The sequence below is a fragment of the Sebastes umbrosus genome, chromosome 15, assembly GCF_015220745.1.
Source record: "Sebastes umbrosus isolate fSebUmb1 chromosome 15, fSebUmb1.pri, whole genome shotgun sequence".
Lineage (NCBI taxonomy): Eukaryota > Metazoa > Chordata > Actinopteri > Perciformes > Sebastidae > Sebastes > Sebastes umbrosus.
Window position 1 is genome coordinate 5,489,661 of NC_051283.1, and position 19,885 is coordinate 5,509,545.

Genomic DNA, 19,885 nt, shown 5'->3' on the forward strand with positions numbered 1-19,885 from the left:
CTTCAGTAAGTAACTGTGTAATAAGCGGGATAATGTACAGCTAGTGGGTCATTGTTGTGAAAGAATCCCCTTCAGTGCGATGCCGCTCAACGTTCCTTTCACAACAATGACCGGCTCGCTGTACATTATCCCTTACGTAGACGAGTGTACTGTTTTTAGTAGTCTCACTGTCGAAGTGCTGACTTTTCCCTTTTAACTTTATCTTGCTAAGCTCACAACTGCTACCTCACTGTATTATGGTGTTCAATATGTGATTCATACTAGTATATAATGTTAAAACACAACTTAAGTGCTTCATGTTATTTAAGTGCTAAGACTGGGACAGTTGTGGGTCTCAGCAGTTACTTGGCCTTGTTCTAAAGGATTGGATAGGCTGTGTTTTAATGATTAAAAAAAGAAGTTTTGAAGGTAGATGTTGCATCTGTAATTATTTATACATTTGATGGGTAGTTATTGGTCCTAATTTATATATTTGACTTACCTTAACTGTTGCAGTGCACAATTTGAAGTTACTCTAACCTATTCCACTAAATTAACTCAACTGAAATTAAGTGGGTACTATGTACAGGTTTAAGTTACTGCAACTTGAGTTGAGTTAACAGAAGTAAGGATTCAAAGTTGTTACAATATGAAATTATAAGTTACTGCAACTTGAATTGAGTTGACGGAAATAAGGATTCAAAGTTGTTACAATATGAAATTATAAGTTACTGCAACTTGAGTTGAGTTAACAGAAATGAGAATTGAAAGTTGAGCAAACTCAAAAGCAAAACTTAAAATGTTATGTTTAATTGCCCAACTTAAAATTCTGCTGAAGTTTGTTACCTTACAATTTTGAGTTCTGCTAGCTTTTTTTTTTTTACAGTGCAATACTTGTTAGTAGATACATTCATTGTTTTGCCAGCATTGTGATTTAAACATACTGAATATCAACATTTCAGCAGTTTTACATTAGCCTTAGCCAAAATGACTTTCAGTAAAAGCGTCATAAATATATTTCAACAAATGCTTGAAATGCCTTATTTGCCTTGGCTTTAAGCTATTAAAGGGTTGGTACACCCAAATAACAAAAAGACATTGTGCATTTAATTACTTCTTTTTAATGTTATCGGCCGATTAAAATGGCCGTTATCAGTTGTCATCGGGAGCATAGATTTGAGGTGATATGGCCCTACTCTATCTCTTAATTGTCTCAGTAGGCCGTGATCATGTATTGTTAATCTGGATCATCGCAGGGAGGTTCAAAATTGTTAGCCGGTGACTTCTAATGGTAGTTATTGTGACGTAGTATAAAGAGCGACAAAGTCTGCGTAAGGAGGAGGTCAGGATGGATGGATCGGTCAAACAAACACTTTCACCCAGGAGACCTACGTAAGTTAACTTGCGTAATACACGAAACATACTTAACTTGCGTACGTTACTTAAGTTATATAACAAAATTACTTATTTTAACCATTACCATAATCTTTTCTTAAACGTACCCAATAGTTTTGTTTCAATTCACGACGTTAGCCACGTGTTCAAAACTGCGATCGTTTTGCCCATTTTGCTGCATCTGAAGCATTATAAATGTAGTGATGAAAACAACTGATAACAGCCATTTAATGGGCTGATAAGATTCGAAACATGTGGTTTGACAGTAATTATTTAGCAGATTTTCTTTTAAATAAATGTTAAGTAACACAATGTTGATTGAGCCCCATGGCCCACTGATGAAAGTATTGCAATATTTATATATTTGCAGTATTACAAATGGGTGTCTGTGTTGACATTCCCAGAACAAAATGCTGTTTTAAGTTACTGCTAATGCAAACTGAACATTTCCTACTGCTGCAGCTTGACATTAAAAGCATTTAACAAGCAAAACACGAGTCGACTTTTATCATCATCACCCCCCGAGTATTCTGGGACTCGTAGTATTAAACCACATTTGCCGTTTCCACCAGTGAACAGGGTGTCGCCGAGTGAGAAACTGTGCTGTGCTTTTGTAGTCTAGGTGCACCAGCCCCTAAAGAGATGCCTTTCGAAACCAGTCAGGAGTCTAATACCTTCCAGTTAATTGAATCCTATTAGCAGTGTTTGTGTAGGATCAAAGTCAGGAAGTAACAGGGAGAGCATAACTCTGCTGCACAAAGTGGCTGTGAGGGAGCCAGAAGAGGCCCTGGAGGGAGATTAATGGGAGATGGTGTAGACCAGCCTGAAGTGCTTGTGATGGAACCCGGGTATACGACCGTCCAGCCTGCCTCTACAGTACAGGCACGGAATAATAACCCGCGCAGCCGGCACATCATATATACGTTGTGATGGAGAGGGAGGAAAAACACAAGCCTCTTACATAGCATTTATCCTGGAGAGGGAGAAATAAATTAGAGGGGCGAGACAGAAAACAGTGGGCTGGGTGAAGAGACCCTCAAACAGAAGAACAAGAGAGAAAGAGCAAAGCCAAAGAGGGGCGGAGATAATGAAAACAAATCACAGATTACAGTATTACAAGTGGAAAACAAGTTGTTTTTTTCCCTTTGTCTCAAAAAGCTATATAAAACACCAAGAGGTAATCAAAGAAGTCTGAGACGAGGATGGGTTTCGATTGATCACATCGCTCCAGTGTAGTTTCTCTCAGATAGGCTTCAATCATCTATACTGTACAGATTTAACAAAGACACTCATTTGCAATTACTCGAAGATGGATAACAGGGCATGAGCGGCGGCTGATTCTCACAGATACAAAGAGAAATCCCAGCTATATGTGGACGGCTGCCAGTCTGAACGATTTGCCTTTCGCTGCTCATTTGAAGAACATGAATTCAATGCTGCTGAATCCTCCATTAAAAGGAGACTCTTGGACCTCCCCTCTTTATGATTGCTGCTCTCTTTTCTGATGTTTCAAGGAAAACTTCAGGAATACCATTTCTCCCTGCATGTGAGGGCTATTTCTAAAGCCCTTTTCCCACTGGAAAAAAAACCACTAACACCCACTAACACCTGGCTTTTGTCTTCAGTGGGAATTACAATTACAATAGGCGTTCAATTCAATCAATCCTGGGACAGCTGACTCTGCAGTAGTCATCAGTATTTATCGGCTCCTGCTCTGATCGGCAGTGATGGAAACATGACACCCGGGTGAACACGCTAATGTGACGCACGTTGAAGTGAATACATAATAAATAAAATCAACAGAGATTTGGACAATTATTATAATATATTAATGTGCAAAACATAAAATAAATATGCTCTCCTCAAAGCCACCAGACTCCATTCAGAAAACAGTCATTTTACCTTGCTGATCATTGTACAACTAGGGCTGTCGCTCTGAAGGAATTTCCCCTGCGGTGATAATGATTGGCTCAACAGCAGGATATGCAGTATTATTGTAATTTTTTGCAAATGACTTAATTTATCCTAATTTTAGTGCTATACAAATATGCTTTATTGTTATGCTATTATTAGGTATATTGTTGCTTCTTGAATAAAGATACTATTGAAATACTTGTTTATTGGTAAATGCAGAACACAGTGGGGAAATGTCAGCTGAGACGCTTTGGTTGCATCTGGTTGCTATGATACGGAATATCCGCAGAAATTAAAAATGACGATTGTCGACATACTCTGGATGAAGGGAAAGCTGAAGCACATAGGGAAAATAGGACAGTCTACGTGTATTAATATCTCCTCCACTGTTGTTGTTGTTGTTCTTCACTTGTAGCTACATCCAGGATGTGACGGTTGGTCTTTGTCCCGCCCCTCCTCCATTGTGATTGGACGGCTGGGTAAAAAGTGACACTGATGAGCGCAGAGTTTTACCCAAAGTTTTTCAACTCGCGACGACCAGAAAAAAAAACACCAAACGTACATCGCTCGGCGCAGAATACCTCGTCACGCTACTACCGTGGCGCTCCCGTTGCAAAGAATTAAAAAAAGAAAAAACGTTGTTTGCCATCCCCTGCGGTTGACTTGTCAATAGCACGGTATTGCAGTATTGCTGTTATTGCGACAGCCCGATGTAAAACACACTTCATTCAAACTCAGCAGAAACAAAATAAAACTCATCAAAACCTTCTTTGTTAGTCGTTCCACTGTTCCAACAATCACCAACTCTGGTTTGAAAGTTTGAAAGAGAGACTGAATAAGTAACAGATATAAAAAAAGAAGAAGAAGTAACCAGCGTAACATTTTCCCTGTTTACTAACCCTGCTTCCAGTGCCGGCCACCGCATCCGTGACGTCGAACGAGACGGCAGGAAAAAGAAAAAAGAAAGGCCAGTGCAACGGTACCGGCAAACTCGTAATGGAAAAGGAGTATATCGCCTATTTTTAGCGGGTTTTCCTGTGTTTAAAAAACCTGCATGTATATGCTTTAATTTTGGTGGGAAAAGGGTAGAATGCAGATGCCACTATAATTTCCCCTTACGTAAAACTTAAACTTGACTGAGTGAAACCTGGCCCAAAAAATCCCGCCCTGTGCTGATAAGTCGGCTTTATCTGTTAAGCTCATTTCTCATTGCATTAAGGCAAATTCCGCAGGCATGGCAAACCACCCTAATATTGTGTAACCGGCAGCAGAGCTCCGCTGGCTCTCCTTTAATCAGAGCCGCTCAGAAACAGCAGCTCTGCTGGGACCGAGGATCCAGGATGTTCTGCCGCTGCTCTTGTTTGGTTTGAGATAAAGCTCCGCTGCTGCGTGATTTGCATTTGAGCGTGTGCAGGCAATGCATCAGACCTGACAAGTTTACTTACGGATGGGGGGAGTGGAGGAGATGGGGGGGAAGTGGAGACGCAGCTGTACAGCTCATCAATAGTGAGCCAGCAAAGGAATAATCCTAACACCACTTCTTCATAGACCATTAATAACAGCCAGTGCTTTTTCTGAAGCCGTACCGAGGAAGGTGGACGGGGAACAGTGCGAGAGAGGGAGAGGGGTGAAGAAGAAGAATCGGTAAAAGAGTGGAGTAGTCCTATTAAAGAGAAACAACGTTCCTGGTAGACTGCAGGGTTCAGCCGATACAAGTCTTTGATTGACAAAAACAATATGCAGTATTCAGACCAGAATCACAAAGAGCCAATATTTGGATGTCTAATAAACTTGACCTTTTTTTAAATGCACAAAAATATTCAATGAATTTTATTCTTTTCAACCTGAACCTGCATCATTATACCAACTAGAAGTGAAACGCAGACACCAAAGGCCAGATATATAAATTATGCATACACATAAAAAACATTTATACGCCAAATTAATGCCGCCCTGTCGAGTTTTCTTGTCAACAAACAAGTTATGTTTACAACACTGCAACCCACTGTGGATCCTCCAGGTCTGACAAAGTTCATTTCCTTTGTCATAAAAACACTTGTAAAGCCGATATTATGAATATTTCAGACGTGTTTTACATGCTTTACTCATTACTCACTTCTCCCTTGACTTTATTGGCACATTGCTACATTACCAAACTTAACTAGTATTTATAAAAACCAGAAAGTGCTGAGAAAATAAGTGCACTTCAGACATACTTCATGCATACACATGGTTTTCTAAAGAGAGTCAACTGTGCTATAGTGAAGCATGCTGTTCTCATACACAATTCGTAGCTATACATACGTAAAAGTAATGCACTGTAATTCATACATATCCCACAAAATCAATTTGTTTGTAATCCACGTAATCGTCAACCAGGAAGTATAAAGAGTGAAAAAAGCTGCATAGGGAGAAGGTCTGGGTGGATGGGTGGGTCAAAAAACACCAGACTTTCAGCCAGCAGACTGGCGTTCGTGTCCCGTGTGAAACCAGAAGTCAATCTTATTCCTCACGTAACTTCCGTACTTAAGTAACGCTTCTTCAAGAGTTATTTTAACCCAAATCACCATCTTTTCCTAAACCTAACTAAGTAGTTTTGTTGCCTAAACCTAACCACGTTGTTTCCTGTGAAGTGTATTTTGAAAAGACTGGAGTGGAAATTGACAAATGCGTCACACGTTGCTAGACATTCGTAGGAAACGCACGAAAATTAGGAATAACTTTTCGTAAGATATCATACAAACCGTTGTAGGAGGATACGTTGAGTGAAGTGGGAATAAAATGTATGTGAGAGACGAAGGAAAATACCAAAACACTGTCAGGGAGGTTTATTGTTTTACTAGCCAATTTTTAAGATCGATGTTAAAGAGTGCATGATCATTGTATTGTACACGTATACAGGTACATTTAGAAACTATTCATTTATTAATTACCTCTGTGTAGGTATTACAGTCAATTGTTTAAATTTACACTGGTTGCATTATTTTAGTTCCAAGTATTTGTTCTTTTCATGTCATCCTTTATTATAAAGCAGCTTCTAAAGTCTGTTTCCATTCAAGTGCTATAAAAAATAAGTGGATAATGAGAGCGTTCACTACATGTGTCAGATACTGAACGTAAAGGAGGGTTAAGCTCACCGTTTATGGAAAAATAAGCATTCGCAATAAAGGGAGAAATTATGGATTTTGAGAAGATGAGGGGTTCATTCGTGGGTTTCCTGAAAACATGATCTAATGCAGGATGCACAAACGGTGCATCATTGATCAATTTCTAATTTGTTTATACGTTTTTTTCTCAATTCATTTTATTTTGCGTCCTCTACTTTTTTTTTAGGATTGTTTTTATGCTAGATTATTATATATATATATATATATATATATATTTTTCTTTTTGTGTTTTGTATGTTAGGACACAGAATAAACAGAACAAAATAAATGCAAGGGTTGAACATGTTCTATATCATTGATCATCTGTCTGTTGTTTGAAGTGATCGATCCCTACCAGTGATGGTTTGTAGGTACATGTGGTAAATTAATGATAATATGAGTGCTATATGCAACATGGGCAATCAGTGAAATTGCATTGATATGCAAACGTCTGATTAAGGGGTGTGTCTTGGTTTAATGATTTATGGCTCTCTGTTATATAAAAACCAACAGTCACTTAATTAGAGCTGCAATGACTAATCGATTAGTTGTCAACTATTAAATTAATCACCAACTATTTGGATAACCGATTGGAGTCTTTTTTTAAGAAAAGAAAGTCAAAATTCTCTGATTCCAGCTTCTTAAATGTGAATATTTTCTGGTTTCTTTACTCCTCTATGACAGTAAACTGAATATCTTTGAGTTGTGGATAAAACAAGACATTTGAAGATGTCATCTTGGGCTTTGGGGAAACACTAATCAACATTTTTCAGACATTTTATAGACGAAGCAACTAATCGATCATCGAGAAATTAATCGATAGATGATGTGAAATGACACTAATAGTTAGCTGCAGCCCTACACTAAATGAAAACGCGTGACAGAAGACCACAGCGGTTGATCTTATTGAGACTGCCGCCTGCAATGGCCTGCGTGAGTAAACAGACTGCTTACTGTATGTGAGGAGAGATCGATCAAAATGTACTTGGCGGAGCTGCAGCTGCAGTCATTTATCATCATTTATCATGATATGGGGGATTTGACTGGAGATATCAAAGCATGTTAGGACTGATGGACTGAACCCACGGTGCTCTTGTGACCTTTACAGGACAGTAAATGGTCTGGCGATGCCTATACGTCTGTCCAACCTCAGACAAACCTGGCCATAAGTCTCCATTAAATGAGGATGAACTATGTCTCCCTCTAAGCTGCAGCCATGTTTCTCATGCACATCGTCTTTCCTTCCTGTCCGACTCTTCTCGGCCATATTCTGATACGCCAGATTGGGCGGACGCCAACATGAACACACAGTGGTGAACGGTAAAGTATATATATATATATATATATATATATATATCTATAAAATCTAATTTCCCTCTAACTGCACGCACGAGTTGGGAGTGGTAGGCGAGATTGGCACCGGAGGGCGTATGCTCTTGTGTGAAATTGTTTCATTACTGGTCCATGATGGTTCCAGTCCCTAACTGCAACTCGGGGAAAATCCCAGTAGCCGAGGCCAGTACTTTCAGAGGCCAATAACGCTCTTTAACATCTTTCAGTATCTTTAAGAAGGTAATAGATTTTTACTGCCCCATAGCACAAAGTAAGCGCCGTCTACCTGCAGGGGTTGACAGGGTTGTTGATACACGCAGCTAAATGAGTTGCACCAGAGAACTGGATAGGAATTTGATTAGAGGTTGCTAAAGGTCATCGATTACCTGATGTGCTTTAAATTGAACTAGATTCCGGTTTAGAAAAGGGTGAAAAATGGGTGCATTTCCACAGTTTTGTTCCTGAAATATCAGTCTAATGCCAGGCACACACTACACAAGGATCAAGCTGATTTTGGGCCTGATCCCCCTCTCCTGACAATCTTCAGCAAAGCCTCAATTGTTTGTTCTAAAGATTATCTCGCATGATATTCCTGTGGTGTGAGGTATGTTAAAGTCAGGGTTGACAATGTTCTCCAGTATTCACTATTTGTTATGTTGGTTGAAATGGAATCATGAAAACGCGAATCATAAAGTAGTAGTAAGATGGAGCTCAGAAATGGAGGACCAACCTGTTAATTTGTGGCAACAAAGCAAGTGTTTATCTAACGTGTCTCCATGACTTCATCCCTCCCCTTCGTGAATTTTCAGTGCAATGTAGTGCAAAAACTAACATTGCTAATTCTTCCTGCCCGTCATCCGCCATGTTTGTTTACACTAAAGTCACGTTTGATGGCGAAAGATTTTGCGAAATTTCCTTTTTTTTTTTAGTGGGGACTCTTGTTGTTCATGAATGAATCTGTTAGTGTGGTGTTCTGTTTGGGCCAAATCGTTGCTCTCCACACACGACAGGAACAAAACTGTTAAATTTAAAATAACATGTCGTTATTTGAGAGCTCTCTCACATTTTTAACATCGGTTAAAAAATCTCAAGATTAAAGGGCTGCATGATTTACCAGCAAGCGCGATAGAAAAAAACTAGTTAGCGGCGGAGAGAAAGAGCCGTTTGTTTAGGTAGAAAAAGATAGTCCACAAAGCTCCCGCTGTGGACAAAGCGGGTACTTTTCATTAGGCCAGACTCTCTCTTTTCATTTCTCATTTAATCTTTCCATCCCCCCCCCCCCCCCTCCACAGAGACATCAATGACCGGGCTCCATCTCCCGCAATCGGAACTGCTTAGCCAGTTAATGCTATTGTTAGAGATGTCATGAGGAGATGGGCGCATGAATAGAGGTTGATGAATAAAAACAGACCTTGTCCAATGAGGCTCAAATTGCACTAATTAACAAGACGGAGGCTTTTTTTTTTTTTTCATCAGTACCTGCATTACAGCGCGAGGCCCTCTTCACTGACGGAGAAAGGGAAGGAAAATGACAGATACGCTCACACTTCTGTTACATATGAAAATTTAATCAAGAGTGCTGGAGGAGACACTTCTTCCCTTCATGTGGAAAGCCACTTTAAGTGGTTGTGTCAAGTCTTTTTTGTGCCCTACAACAGAAGAATATTCATGTCAGGACTGACCTAAATGCATTAGTTGAAAGCTTTATATCTCTGTTTAGTGGTGCTGTATTCATATTGGAAATTATTACCGTCTTCACGCTTAAATTCCTCTTTGCAAATTAAAAGCAACATAATGATGAATGATGTTAAAAAATGGGATTTTCTAAGAAGGTGTGGCTCCACTTAAAATCAAACACATCCGATTGTAAAACGTTTAAAATGCCTCAAAAACAGCCCGCATCTCTCTGCCTGGATGATATATGCGGTTATGGTAATGCCGTGCATAGATTTACACAACATGCCTGATTGCATGATGTCACGACAACCAGCCGCCCCGACGGCTTTGATGTCGATTTCCATACAATCAAACGGAAAAAATAAATGCTCAGAGTCGCTCCGAGCAGTCTGAGAACTCACTCATGTGTAACTACAAATGAGGAAACAACTCTACTGCAGCAAAGACTGTGATGGTTATTTATTGGCGGCTTTCTGCGGAATGTGTTATGCACGCAAGTCCTGGTGTTCACCGCGGGTGGTCGGCCACAACTCTCGGTAAGTCAAGTTTGTATTATTTATTTTTACATATTGTTTAACAAAAAAAAATAAAAGGGAACGTGCCCAGAATACCAAGCGGTAAGATGCAGAGGTACAGATGACTACACTCCCTCCCATCCTCTGTCCTCAGAGCTCTACAGGCCTCAACACTGCTGCTGCAGCTCGTCCCCTGGGTGCTACAGGCAGCTGCAGGGCCTTGACCTCCATTAGGGCTCTGACTGCACAGCCTCCCTGCCATCCATATCCCAATAGGCAAAAGGCTAGACGACGCACTGTAGCATACCTCCATGTGTATGCAAACAGTGTGCCGCTACGGTACAGGTTAATTCCCAGACCAGATCCAAAGAGTGTTCTTATCTTTCTGACTGGATCCTGCAGCCTGTGATTTTTATTTTTGATCTCAACCAGTTACAGTTCTTTAATGCCGGGCACACACTTCACGGGAATCGAGACGATTTTGGGTCTGTCCACAAAGCCCTGATTTTTTGATGGTTCTAAAGATTATCTTTCCAGATATTCCTGTGTTGAGAGGTATGTTAATATTAATATTTAACACGTTCGATATTTGGGGAACCCCGAGGACAGCCGATGACGCAGTGACGTAGGAAAAAACGATAACGAATAGAGAACCAAGCTGACTGGAGAAAGAAGGACAACCACTGGCGTCATGGTGGCCGCGGCTAATGCGTGATCTAATGCAAAACGCGAAGCATAAAGTAGTAGTAAGATGGAGTTCAGAAATGGAGGACCAACTTGTTAATTTGTGGCAACAACGCAAGTGTTTATTTAACGTGTCTCCATGACTTCCTCCCTCCCCTTCATGAATTTTCAATACAAAGTAGTGAAAAAACTAACATCGCTAATTCTTCCTGCCTGTCGCCATCTTTGTTTACACTATCGCGAGGGATTTTGCGAGATTTCGCTTGTTGTTCATGAATGAATCTGTTAGTGAGTGTTGTTTTGGTCAAATCGTTGCTCACCAACTCACCAACAAAACAGTTCAATTTAACAGAACATGTTGTTATGTGTGGGGGTCTCTCACATTTACAACATCTGTTAAGGTTTGAAAGGTCTTTTAGTGTGGGCCGGCCTTCAGATGATCAGCGGTGGAGGAGGTATTCAGATCATTTAATTAAGTAAAAGAAGCAATGCTGCAATATATAAAAATACGCCTGCATTGAAAATGTCAAATAAAAGTAGAGGAGGATTAATTATACACACATTGCGTAGGTGCAAGCCTGTCAGAACGGCGCACATTACTCCATGCCATCATTTTTATTGACTACGTTTCGATCCTACTTGGATCTTTGTCAGGTCAAAAGTACTCATAATTCAGAAAAAATGGCCCTTGTGAGTGTTTTACTTTTATATATTATTGCACTATTATGCATTAATGCCCCATTAAGACCCCATTAATACTGCCTTTTTGAGAGAGATGTGATAATGATGTTTGAGAGAGATAGAGATCAGCCAGTTTTGTATAACATAAAAATTATTTTGTGATGGTTTTGGCGGTCCCTGTGGGCAAAAGCGGTAGTCCCTTTCGAAAACCTCTCATTTTACTGCAGCAGGGTCTGGCAGTCTGCCCCACGCAGTCCTGGTTCTGGTTCTTACGTGCCTCCCTTCACTCCAGCGTGCCAAGCAATATGTTGGTGTTGGCTCCCAGCGGGGGTGAAACGCTGCACTTGGCTGGAGAAGGAGCCACTGCTGCCGTGCGCGGAGCTCTACACCTCCCACTGGAGCTCCAACTGCAGGCCGAAGGCGGCAGCAACGCCGGATCTGGGTCTGTCCGCGGCGCCAGATTTTGTGCCAAATCCAACCCGGTGGCACCAATGATGAGCATTAAGAATATAGAAATAGCGACTCTTCTTGCTGATGGTCTCGTTTACATATGTAGGTCATATAGAGGCACCAATGTTAAATTGAGACTGTTCCAAAACCAGTTAAAAGTTCATCACAGTAACTTTAAAGGATCTGTGTGTAACAATTAGGGGGATCTATTGGCAGAAATGGAATATAATATTAATAAGTTATCACCTGAAAATGAGAATTGTTGTGTTTTTGTTAGCTTAGAATGAGCCGTTTATATCTACATAGTGAGCGGGCCCTTTCAACGGAGTCCACTTTGTTGCACTGACATATTTCTACAGTAGCCCAGAATGGACAAATCAAACACTGTTAACTTTTCCTGCTTTGACCGGAGTCGATAATGTTACTCTCTCCCATCGCCGCCACTCTCTCTCTCGCTTCACTACTCACTTCCCACATACACACACAAGCACTGGCTCTGCTCCAAATGGCTCTAGAGAGGGACATTCGCGTTTTCGCGTCGGCTTGTAGATACAGCCAAATCCTACACACTGGACCTTTAAGCAATGGTGATCCAAGATAGGCCTACTGCATGTACTGTACGGGACATTTTACTTTCCAGTGCTGTAGATGCGCTAATATTGACACTGTTACTGCAGGCAAACAGTATGTTTCCCATTCATGTAGTGCAATTTCTTTGTACTTATTGGCCTACAGCAATGTATTTTTGGTGAGCTAATATCAAGCCAATATGAAACTCAGGTATTGCAATGGCAATGGTTGCAATACCCAAAATATTGCAATACCCAGCTGTAATGTGTCGCAAGAATGTGCTGCTAAAAAGTCTCAAGGAAGTGATGTTTTTTGAGTCGCCACGGAGCAGAATTTGTGTTCTGAGCACCTTGTTGCATCAGGGCCAAATAATTCTGCCTCATCTGCAGGCCAAAGACAGAACCACCTGGCACCGTCGCTAAGTTTAATGTACTGAGAATATGCAGAAACGCTTCCAGTCTGAGAGCCAAAAGTTAGAGGTAATACACAAGCAGCTGTTTCCACAATAGCACTTGAAAATCAGCGTGCGCACACTCCCCATTTGCGCCCACAAACAATATGCTCAAGTCATAATAGGGCACTGTAACCGTGGCGATGAGAGCCCCTTTTTGAAAGAGATCAGTGCTCCTCGGAGGGAGTCGCACTGCCTTTGCTTCGACTTAATTACAGCTCACACCTCCCCTCTCGCTCTGCAGAGGAGAGAAGAGAGGGCTTTGATTCAGATGCCCTGTGGAACACTTGATCCTCTCCTTCCGGTAGCATCGTTTACTCCCTTTTTCTAAGCCCCTCTCTGTCTTCTGCTCTCACTTTTTATTTTTATTTTTCACCCCACTCGGGCTGAAGATGCATCAAGCATCTTTTCTAGTGGCAGCACAAGGTGACACCACTCAGCCGCACATGGAAGAACTGTAGCACAAAGTGGCATTCAGCATCAAGAGGCTTTACATCACATTAGAAGCAGCACTTCCTTCGGCACCATATACATTTAAATGAGCACTCGTAATAAGAGGCTTAGCTGAGAGAGTGCTGTCCATTATTATGATAAAGAATTATTACCCAAATGTCCAAGATGCAGACATAATTGCTCCTCAATCTTTTAGTAGAGTTTTTTTTTTTTTTTTGAGCTGCTTAGTTGCAGCACACAGGGAAATAAAGCCCGCAGTTATTTAGAGTAACCTCAATTTCTGGGAAGAAAAGCAGGAAGGAAGGGAGAGGGAAGGGAAGAAAGAAGTGTAGAAAGTGTTCATCCTCTTCAAAAAAGCCTCTAAATGCGCCTCTTTATTCAAAAAGACGCCGCACGAAGCAAGTTTCAGGCCAATAACTGCAAATGAATGGATTACATTTACCCCTTTGAATGAATATTCATGCACCTTATAGTTTTAAAAAGCCGCAACATCTGTAACTGTTGAGCTAAATGAGAAACGAATGTCGCTCAATCATGCTGCAGCGTGAGCATATATGAGGTTCTTTTAGTTTGCTTAAGCATTTAAGTGAGACTTTGTTTCCTTTGCTGAAAAGGAAGTGGCAATTATGGAATAGCGGTGAGTGTAGTGTAACAATAGCACAAGTAGGGATGAGTCATAGAGGCAACAAAATGACTGCAACATCCATCTACGATGTGTGAAATAATTAACTCAAATTAAACACAATAAGCTACAGGTCTTACCACGCCACACCAAGAAAAGGTTGTATCAGAAAAACAAGACTCAAAAAAGGTCAAAACCAGTCTGTGGCTCAACTGTCAAGAGATCATCTGGCGATTTTCTGCATCCGCTGGGCCCATAGAGCAGGCACAGTAGCGTTTCCTTTAACTCCGCCTCCCTGCCTCGCTCTGGGTCTCATTCACATGAACGGAGGAAGGGAAATAACTCTGGATTCAGTTATTAGTGCATTATACAAGTTTTAGGACCTAATGATTTAAATAAGGGCTATTCTAGTGTTCGTACTGGGAAGTTGATTTACCTCGAAAAAAATGATCCGCTTATTTACAGACGTCTCTTTCCCAATGTAAATCTATGGGAAAAAGTATTTTTGGGCCCAATGGCATCACGTGATGGACACAGAAGTTGTAGTACCGCCGTTTGGCCACTACGAAAGTTTGCTTCAAACCCCGGAGCTCTTCTTGGGGGGCTTGGTGCAGGTGAGTGGAACCGCTGACACGCCACCCCTGAAAACGTAAACAAAGGACTGTTCCCGCCTTTTTATTTTGAAAGAGCAACAGCCAATGAGGAAACTCCAACACTCGGCCGACCAATCGTTCAACTTCAGTCGCTAAGTGACAGACTTTTGCGTTTGTAGGGCTGGCCCTACTGCGGTCTAGATGAAAACAGTATTGAATTGAGAAAGAGGGTTTCTGTAGGTTATGAGCACAACAAGAGGAAGAGTTTTCTTCTCTTGACAGGGGAACTAAATGTAATGATTTCACCAAGGTCAAATGTTCCCTTCAACACAACAGCAGCATCACGTAGCGAACAGGGAACAAGGGAAAACATGAGAGAGGTTCAAAGGTCGAGGCTAAAAGCTTTAAAGCACAGGGAAGGTCAAGCTGAGGAGAAAACCTACCAGGCATTCTGTTACTCAGCCAGCTGTTGGCTCCCATAGAGAAAAGAAGGAGGTGTGTGAAATGAAATAGTCCCCTGATGTGTTTTCAGGACAGAATAACCTGAATGACAAATGTTCAGAACAAGAACCATGTGGAGGAGATCCAAAATAAAACCAGAGCGTCCCACTGTCATACTGTATGTCTGACGGTTCAATGACCTAATGCAATTCCTACAACTGGAAGATATCAAATCCTCTCTAACAGGTTTGTAGCAGCTGATGTAATAACAGCCAGATAACACCATATTTCATCAGAATGAGATACAGTGTGTGCTGCTGGGTGGCTCGGCAGAAGAAAGGCGTCTAAACGTTTGTCTCAACACAATTCAGGAGACGTCCATGCCTGTAATGTCGGACACAGAGAATACCATTTTACTCCAATAAAGCTCTGTGCAAACCAATAAAAATAACTTCTTATCCTCCTATTAACCCATTTCACTATCACTGTCAACACATGTAATGTACACACACATATCTAGCAGAGGCTAGTTGACTAAATGACACGTCTACATTTGTTCTTCAAAGCTGTGTAGCATGTTCATTTGGAAATGTATTTCAAACCTTTTCATAAACAATGACTCTACGCAGATAAAACAAAGGTCCTTTTCAGGTAGGTTCACCATTGTTGATGCAATACACAGGTAAACTTGTGACACATGCACCACAAAGCAGCTACTGTCACTGTGAAGCTGCTTTCACATGATGAGGAATTGCTTTTTTTTGCTCCTCCCTCACTGCAAGGTAGGGCGTAAAGCCTTGCAGAGACAAAGCACAGCGCAGGTAAAATATGCCATTGAAAAGTGCGCAAGTAACGCCATTCACTGTTTCTATGCAACAGAAACAGTTGCAGCTGTTATCTCATTGGTTGCACGTTGAAAGGTCAGCAGCAACCGAGGTCAGAGTTGAAATAATTTGAACTTTGAGCGCAGCGCTCGGTGGCAATTTCGATGGTGCGCCACACCAACTTTATGGGGGACACAAGCTGCCAAAATCAAAATTAAATAAATATATGACTCGACAAATTAATTAATATGCCATTAAATGTACTAAAATTATTTTAAAAATAAATGTAGGCATCAATGAATTGATCAATTGTGACAGAAATTGATATTTCTGTTTTAATTTGCTTCTTTATTTATTTACCTTTGTATTCATTTATTTGCATTCCTATTTATATTTCCCTTTTATTTATTTTGAAATTTACTTATTTATTTTTGCATATATTTTTTTATATAAAATGTATTTTTAAATGTATTCATAAAATCTTTTAATTCATATATTTGTTTATTTATTTATCAATCATTTTCCCTGTGCATCCCAAGAATTATTTATTTCTGTATTATTTTCTTTATGTTCTTTGGATTAAGATGTTTTCACATCTGACATGTACTTCAGTAAAGAGAATAGAGCTGAAACAATTTTACTATTATATTTGATACATTTAATTTAATTTATTTATGAAGTTATTTATTTTTGATTTTGGCAGCTTCCATCCTCCATAGCTCTCCCAATAGGATAACAATTGCACAGCCAGCGCAGATCGATTTTACTGCTGATCATGTGTGGGTTGCTTTAATACACCATAGAATTAATAGAAAAGTAGGCAACAGTGTTATTATTTTGCATCCATCATATGTACAAAAAAAAAATAAAAATCAGGGGAAATATTGTTTTCAATTTATGCTTTAGTTAGAACAAGAAAGAAAAAAACAACAACAGCACTACAGAAGACGTTGGCCCAAACAAACTCATGCAGTCACAATGCATTCTCCACAGTGCACAGAAAGTGAAATTGAAAAATTATTATTTGTTTCACATTTTGAAGAAAAATAAAAAACACACAAGGCTTTCTGATCCCTCAGGTATCTCTTCACGGAAACCAAACCATCCCATTATGTTTGCTTACATGAGTTGTTTTAATTGTATTTTCATTTACGACCTCAAGAATCACTAAAAAACTTGCCAATACTCAGCGCCCCAAAAACTTTCTAATTAACTTACATGTTAATTAGGGGCAGATTTATCTGAATCTTACACTCATTTTAGCTCAATGACTTCATATTTTTCGACCCCCTTTTTCCCTTCAAGACGGCATTAATACAGCACAGATTACAGCCATTCACCAGGCAACAAAATATGCAACAACTGCGCCCGGCGTGGACAGCCACTCGTGAGATGTTGTGCCAAAAACAACTGTGGGTGAGGAGGCGAGACGAATGTGTCTGAGATATAGGCTCTATGGCAGGGCCTCTAATTACCGCAGCCGGGGGGCTGCTCCACTTGCACTCTTGTGTTCAGAGGGCCGGCCTTGACACCTTCACAAGGGCCCTCAGAAACCACAACGGGGACGACAATGTCAGCCCTACCCCCCCACCCCCCGACATGTTGCGCCGCCCGCCCGCCTTGACGACGGATGATAACCTCCTTCACGGGGCAATATAAGCTGATAATTAGGTGCTTATTCGTGGTCATACAGAAGCAGAGATCTGATGTGAAGGCCTGTCGAGTCACCGGGGAGGAGTTAAAAGATTGCAGAGCAAGGGTAAAGAATTACAAGGGCTGGGAATTTGTGCTGCATATTAATAGTAGCCAATATAGAGGCCAGTGCTCACAGCCCACATGGCCATGGATGCTGAGTTAAAAAGCAACTGGGACTCTGCAGAGGTTAACTAGAGCCTGTGTGTGAGTGTGTGTGCACGTTAATGAAGTCTGTGCATATGGACACGCGGCGCACCATTCACATGGGCATCAGTGCAGGCATGCGCAGAAGCTTATGTGTCTGTCTTCGGAGCATTAAACAAGGAATGAAAGTTTATGACGTGGTAATATCCATTATGACACTTAAGCTGCTGTTCAGATAATATTTTAAAGCTCGCCATCCATCACTCGGACCGGACCACTGAGGCCCACCTGACAGCACATCCCATCCTCATTCAACATTCACACACTCAAAACAGCTGCCAATATTTTACAAGGAGCAGTATCCAGGCTGGGCCGCCGAGCCAACGCATCAGTTTGTTCTTCATTTAGTACCACTTGGCATCTGGCCTTTATAACACGGGAAATACACTCTATAACAAGGTGGGCCAACAGCTCCAAAACAGAAGGAAATTAAGGTCCAACCTTAAACTGATCTTCAATCAGGACATGTTCACAGAGTCACAGTGTGCTGTATGGTTCATGCTTCCTAAGGACAATACAGGTATGTTGTTTTTCTTTGGCACAAAAAATAAGCCTTATCTCACCTTCAAAGTTTAACAATTGTATGTCCAAAATTATAACTAGATTTTTTGTTGCTGCATGTGGATAAACATGTTTGGCCCATCATCTGACAGTTACACTCTCTACTGAATCTCAGTTTGCAACTTTTTAAGGTTGAATATTTCCAAGAAAACATTAAGAATTACAGGACACCCGGTTTGAATGTTATCAGCCCATTAAATGGGCGTTATTGGTGGGCTCCCTCCGGGTCTGGAAAGTGAAGCCAATGCTCCTCTGGTTGCAAAAAGAAGTCCGATTGTATAGAAGTCTATGAGAAAATGACCCTACTTCTCACTTGATTTATTCCCTAATTAAACATTGTAAGCATGAGTTTATGGTCTCAATCGCTAGTTTCAAGTCTTCTTCAATACAGCATGATGTTCATTTAGTAAATTATGGTCCCATCTAGAGTCAAATAGACCATAAAGCAGGGGATGCTTTAGGGCGTGGCTACCTTGTGATTGACAGAACTTTAACCCTTTCACAGTGGGTTTTCAGTTCATGAAAGTTAATTAACCTTTTTGGTTGACTAAAAATGTCTTACTCAGTGTTCGGTTGTACTTAGCTCCACCATCTTGTGTCACTTCTGGTTGCAAAAAAACAAGATGGCGACGGCAAAAATGCCGAACTCGAGGCTTCAAAACTGTAGTCCACAAACCAATGGCTGACGTCCCGGTGACTACGTCCAGTTCTTATATACAGTCTATGGTGGTTATCAGTCTCATGGATGTGGTTCAGAAGGGGCATGCTACACCCACTAGTAGGTCTTATCATCGATTGACTTCACCAAAAGAAGCGATCGTAATAATTACAGGAGCAGAGTCGGAAGTCAGGTAGTGTAGTATAATTACAATACAACTCCGTTAGGAACAATGGATGGGACACAAAACAAAGGACTTGCACCCAGAAGACTAGGCTTCGCAACCCGTGTGAAACCAACGTGTTGATTTCTTTGTTTTCACAACATTAAGTTTCACTTTTACTTTTGAAACATAGTTATTTGAATCCCTAAACTAAACTAAGTGGTTTTATTGTTTGAATGTTAGAACGTGTTGTTTTTTAAGTTTCACTTTTCGCAGTTTGGTGCATCTGATGCATTAGAATTGTAATAATAACAACTGATAACGGCCATTTAATCAGATGATAACATTCGAAATGGGTGTACATGAAGACAAAAGGAATGACAAAGAAAACTGTTCCCACACTGGCACTACACCGTTCTCCTATCTACACAGAGCTAACCCTGTGTCCTTTCAAGGTGAGGCAGCGGGCATCTTGCCAACACAGAGCCCTTTGCAGGGAGTGTAAGAAAAGATCTCTTATTGCTCAGGTTGTCTGTGTCAGTGGGCAGAACGCAGACAGTGACCTCCCATTAAAGACCCAACCTCTTAACGGGGGATCAGATTGGCTCTCGCTCCTCATACAGTCTTAACATTATATCAAGCTGCCGACTGGGAGAAACACATTAGCCTTATAGAGCTACTGTAATTAAATAGGGAGTGAAGAATGTTTTTGTCGTGTTGATAATGCCAGGGTCGGATCAGATGTCCCGTCCAGGGGGCACATATTACATGTGGACCTAGACTTTATGTGAACAATTTTTATTAAACTACTTTCTACCAAAGAAATAGTCCCAATAAAAACTATAAACACAGAGCACGGTGGGTTAACTTGATTAAT

The 19,885-nt window shown here is 40.8% G+C and overlaps 1 protein-coding gene across 11 annotated transcripts in view; it reads right to left on the bottom strand.

Moving 5' to 3' along the window:
- Window positions 1-19,885, bottom strand: part of ptprua (protein tyrosine phosphatase receptor type Ua) — a 271,405-nt gene that overhangs the window by 203,439 nt on the left and 48,081 nt on the right. The gene's annotated exons all lie outside the window — the stretch shown is intronic.